This window comes from Camellia sinensis, chromosome 12 (genome assembly GCF_055761805.1).
Source record: "Camellia sinensis isolate YWXY chromosome 12, ASM5576180v1, whole genome shotgun sequence".
Lineage (NCBI taxonomy): Eukaryota > Viridiplantae > Streptophyta > Magnoliopsida > Ericales > Theaceae > Camellia > Camellia sinensis.
Window position 1 is genome coordinate 165,708,106 of NC_138972.1, and position 5,930 is coordinate 165,714,035.

At 44.6% G+C, this 5,930-nt stretch overlaps 1 pseudogene; it reads right to left on the reverse strand.

Moving 5' to 3' along the window:
- Positions 1 to 1,671: 1,671 nt before the first annotated feature.
- LOC145804359 (U-box domain-containing protein 26 pseudogene) lies at positions 1,672 to 5,059 on the reverse strand (annotated as a pseudogene).
- Between the last annotated feature and the right edge of the window lie 871 nt (positions 5,060 to 5,930).

Genomic DNA, 5,930 nt, shown 5'->3' on the forward strand with positions numbered 1-5,930 from the left:
AACTTGAGTTTGGAGAGAGTAACAAAACAAGAAAATACATAAAAATAAAAGAGGATAAGGGACACTGTATGGTCGTGTCAGACCATTGGTGAAGACACTGGATGGTGGTGTCATAACGTTGTAGAGGACACTGTATGGGGGTGTCATAACCATGTAGAGGACACTGTATGGTGGTGTCATAACGGTGTAGAGGACACTGGATGGCGGTGTCAGACCGATGTAGAAGACAGTTTATGGGGTCATGTCGGACCGTTGTAGCAGACAATGTTGTGACAGTTGTTGTGACAGTTTACAGAGTCTTGCTGGACCCTTGTAGAAACTAACCGGAATCAATGTCGGGACAGTTTACAGAGTCTTGTCGGACCCATGAAGGAGCTAACCGGAATCAATGTCGGGACAGTTTACAGAGTCTTGTCGGACCCATGAAGGAGCTAACCGGAATCAATGTCGGGACAGTTTACAAAGTCTTGTCGGACCCTTAAAAAGTCGCACCCTCAAAAGGTGTGCCCAATCTTTCAAAAGGCGTGCCATAAAAAGGCGTGCCCAATCCATAAAAAGGCGTGCCAGATATGATGGCGAGGCACGTGAGTGCCTTGGCTGGCGCGCCCGTTTGTCGTCTGGCGTCAAGTGGCGCGCGATACGCGTGGCTGCCTCGGCTATTTAACCAAGACGGAGGCTGAGGCTGAGGCAGAAGCTGAGACAGAAAAAACTGAGAGAAACCTCTGAAAAATTCTTCGTGTTCTGAGAGAGATACTCTGGAAATACTCTGGATCCAACCCTTCTCTGAAAAAACTCAGCAACCCATAAACATGGCCTCGTCTTCCCGTTCAGCTACCCAGAATATGGCCTCTTCGTCCCGTGGTTTGCTCACTCTCTTTCCCGACCTCAACGAGTCAACAAGAGAGATAACTGGTGCGGTGGCCAGTGAACCTCAACCAAGCGCCTCTGGTTTTGCTCCGTTGAACTTTCCTATGCGGTCTGTGGAGCAAAGAATGGCAGTGCAGTCGGATGTGGAGGCCAATCAGTATACATTGAAGTCATGTGTGGAAACCATGACTGCGGTTACAAATTTGTCGAACCGGCTGCAGAGTAGGACAAATGAGGTGCAGCAGTTAAACGCCCAACTGGCTCTGCTCCAACGCATGTATAAGGATGCGCGAGCAGAGATAAGTGTACTAAAGGCGGAAAATAAGGAGCTGAAGCGGAAGGCCACCGTGATGTTCCGATTTGGAGGGCCGCCATATGCTGCAGTGGAGGAGCAGGGAGTAGTGATCGTGCCCAGTGGAGTGGGAAACACGGAGGCAACACCGGCAAGGGCCGTCCAGGACGGAGGCAAAAAGAAGAGACCGGCGGAATAGGCGAAGAAGTGAGGTCGGTGGGTGGCCACCTGCAGAAAAGAAAACAAATCTTTGGGTGTTTGTTTGTTTGTTTGTTTGTTTGTTTGTTTGTTGTTTTTTTTTTTTTTTTTTTTTATTGTGTAAAATTGTGATCGGGGTTGATCCCTGAGATGAATAAAATATGGTTTGGTGTGCAAAGCTATATCACACGGATTGTGAAAAACAGCAATGGTGTTTGGAATTTTTTTTTTATTTTTTTTTATTTTTAAGAATAATAATAATCATAATAATATAAAGATAGGTGATAACAAAAAATAGCGGTGGATATGATTAAACGGGGCTGGTGGATGTTTTGGGATAATATTTTATAATAGTATTGGAAGTTGTGTGGTGTTGTGTTTGGTGTACTGATCAGAATCCATTAAGGATTTCAATTCATCACCGTTGCTTATTATTCTTCAGCATTCTTCCAAGGCATAAAGCGAACAACGCTTTGATTCCGACTTTCAGTGCTCGAGGATATGCTAGAGGACAGTTGAGGATTCCGACGATGCCTTCGAAAATTTCATCGCCATTGCTGATTTGAGCTCGGATTTCCGGCGATCTCGTTCCGGCGAGGACGATCTCGATGAGTGCAGCTGAGTTAACGCGGACTTCAATCGAGGAATGGAAGAGAAGAGACACGAGGTATGTGATTCGCTCCGGATCAGAAGACACGAACGCGCACTCCGATTCAAAAAGCGGAAACATCGCGAGAACCGCGAGCGCCTCGTGATTCAACTCGCACGAGTCGGAATCTGTATTCGAGAAGACGATAGCTAGGAGGACTTCACGCGCGTTGTGCGCAGAGATCACGGACCGATTCTTCTCCGAGTCACGAGCGAGTCCTCTGAGCCGTCGAAGCGCCGATAGCCGCGAATGCTTCGGAATCGACACCGACGAGGCTTGACTCAAGAGAGTCCGAACCATGGCTAGATCGGCGGGTTGCTTCGGAGTCTTCGAAGGGTGTGGTTCGGAATCAGAGTGAAGTCGGTAAGCGGGGCTCGGGTGACCGGACACGTGGTATTGCCGGTGGCGACTCAGGACTCGATACTGGTTCGGTCGTAGGTCTGACCGGTGCTCACGGTTACAGGGTCGCGTATGAGCTCGAGCGAGATCGGACACCTGAAGTAGTATGGGATCTGAACCCCCATGTCCAACGGCTCCAAGCTGCTGTGTGAATTCACTGCACAAACGGAGATCAACAAGACTTTGGGGAACTGGGTAGAGGAGATCAACAAGACTTTTGGGAGAGGTCCGGAATGAAGATATGTGTAGAGGTCCGGCGGGCGGCCAAGGCGAGGCTGCCGCCCGCCGGTGAAGCAGAATTACTAGCTTCTCAACCTTGCTCTGATACCATGTTAGAAAATGATAGATGTATTATTGATTGATGTATTGATCTCTATTACAATGATTCATGATTCCTATATATAGAAGAGGGTGAGTGTGTAGTAGGTGAGGAGTAGGTGAGTAGTAGGTGGAGAGTAGGTGAAGTAGGTGAGTGTGTAGTAGGTGGTAGTTGTAACGCCCTCAAAATAATAACAATAAACCCATCAGATAAAACATGCATTTACATATAAATTAACCACACTCTTATATTCATTAGAGTTCCGTTAAATAAATATTACATGTTAACCTCATAACAAAATGCCCTACGGGCTTACAGCTTTCCAAGTTAACACTTGGTTACAACAAAGAGTTCTAACTCGTTTACACATTAAGCCCTTGGCTTGAAGTTACATGTAATACATCAAAAGTAAAACGACAAAACTATGCCCGCCACTAGCCTCCCAGCTAAGTCCTTGGAGGTGGCATGCTTCCTGTACCTGAAAATGATATTCCCATATAGGGTGAGCCACAGCCCAGTAGAAATACACTAAACCAACCATGGACAATGACTAAAACATTAGCAATTGATAGTTGGTCAACACTGATACAATCACATAAATTACATATTTATGTCAACGACTTACAAGTCCCAATTACTTTTCATTTTCCCTTTTTCAACAGATAAGCATGCTAGCTCTATCATCATTTCCACAGATATGTATAAAAACTATATCTCACCTTCAGATAAGCATAAAAGCTATATCCACATTCTCAACAGATATGTATACCAACAATATCCACAGATAAGCATACAAGCTGTATCCACATTCTACAACAGATATGTATATCAACAATATCCACAGATAAGCATACAAGCTGTATCCACACTTCACAAAGATAAGCATATGAGCTCTATCTTCACTTCTCTAGACAAGCATATGAGCTCTGTCTACGGAGTTCATCCCCTATCTCCTCCCAATACCTATCCGGTTTAGAGGTACATCCCCTATCTTCCCCTAAACCGCGGAGTACATCCCCTATCTCCTCCTCTACACATAACGTATATAAACACATTGGTTCTATATACAATCATACAATACACACAATTAATGTATTCTATCAACCGTCAAGTTCCATGACACATTCCATTGATTAGTTTCCGTTTACCTAATCATCATGCATTGTCTACAACAATCTCGACTATCCTCCACCGATAGCCCAAAGCAATTATTTCTAAAACAGAAAATAAATGCACAAATGGATATTCAATCAACATTTCATTTCCTCATTTCTCACCAATTAATTATCCCAATTAATTATACAATGTAATTAGGCCATTTTCAGTAATTACCATTTCAACCCTTAGGTCCCATTTTCATCAATGATTCAACAATCATTCCATTTTTTCTATGCCAAACATGCATCTAGGTTTATTATGAATAAAACCCCAACTTTTGTAAAACTACACAAAAGTCCCAAACTTTCACAAAATTACCAAACCAAGCCCAACATCTCAAAATACCAAAATTTAAAGACAAAACCCATAGAGAGGAGTAGGTTATCCCTACCTCAAATTCGGAGTCCCAAAGGAGAAGACTACAAAACCCAACGTGCTCCAAAACCCGTGATTTTCAGATTAAAATGTAGCCCTCGACGATCAACAACCTTTTTGTAAAGGCCAAAGGTGAGCAAATCACTCCTACTAGATCAAAACCTAGAGAGAAGGTAGTATCTAGAGGGAAAGACTCAACAATGGTGTTTTTGGAAAAGTAAGAGAGAGAAGAGAAAGTGAAAAAGTGATTTAAAGAGTCACAAATTCGGGACTTTAACCCAGGTCTCCGCTCGAGCGTAAAACACCCCGCTCGAGCGGCCACTCACAGACTTCCGCTCGAGCGGCCAACCTCCCGCTCGAGCGCAGAATGCACTCGCTCAGCACATTTGCAGAACCAGGCCTCCGCTCGAGCTCCCAACCCTACGCTCGAGCTCACAACACTGCCCAACAAGATACTGGATGGATGTATTCCCCGCTCGAGCGCCAACACCTCCGCTCGAGCGGACAGGCCAAAAATCTGGGCAACTAGTTTTGGTTTCTAAACTCAACCAACCTGTAACCAACCCACCCAACACATCCTATAACTCAAATACAAAGTAAGAAAGGATGTAAACAAGATAATAAACAACTACCAACATCCACGGACACATGTCCGGATCACGGTATAACAAGGGTAAACCCGGGATCGCTATAACCTCCCCCCCTTAAAGAATTTCGCCCCCGAAATTAAGCACAAGTTGCAAAACAAGCTTTCCTCCGTTTTAAACAGTGTTACACTTGAACAGTCAACAATTCGACCCATTACCGGTCATCCCATCCCTTTAACAAGAGACATATCACAATATGTAAACAACATATGTATTATTAACATGCACCAACATTATGCACTAACTTTCCAATGTCAACAATATATTCAACATATATAGTGTTACATCCAATTACCATATGAGGCAAGTTCCAAAACATGCTTCCAATAATCAAAACATTCTCAATGTTTCACAACTTAAGACATATATAAAAGCTCTTAAGTTCAACAAAACGTAAAATTTAAATACAAATTTACATATCAACAAACAAGTCCGGATATTTCTCACGGACTCCCGACTCACGTTCCCAAGTGGCTTCCTCCACTCCGTGATGTTTCCACAAGACTTTCACCAAAGGAATGGTCTTGCCACGCAGGACCTGATCCCGCCTATCCAAGACCCGTACCGGTCTCTCCTCATACGAGGCATCCTCATCTACCTCTAAATCGCTCCAATCCAGCACATGTGATGGATCTGGCTCATACTTCCGAAGCATACTCACATGAAACACGTCATGCACTCCGGACAACTGCGGTGGTAAGGCTAATCGATAAGCAACCTCACCAATCCTCTCAAGGATCTCAAAAGGACCAATAAACCGAGGGGATAACTTCCCACTCTTCCCAAACCTCATCAGGCCTCGTCTAGGTGATATCTTCAGAAAGACATGATCACCTACCTCAAACGCCAAAGGCCTCCTCCTACGGTCGGCATAACTCTTTTGTCGACTCTGGGCTGTAACAAGCCTCCTACGGATAAGCTCAACTTTCTCCGTCGTCTCCCTAACTAACTCTGGACCCAACAAAGGTGCATCACCCACCTCGGCCCAACACACTGGAGACCTACACGGTCGGCCATACAAGGCCT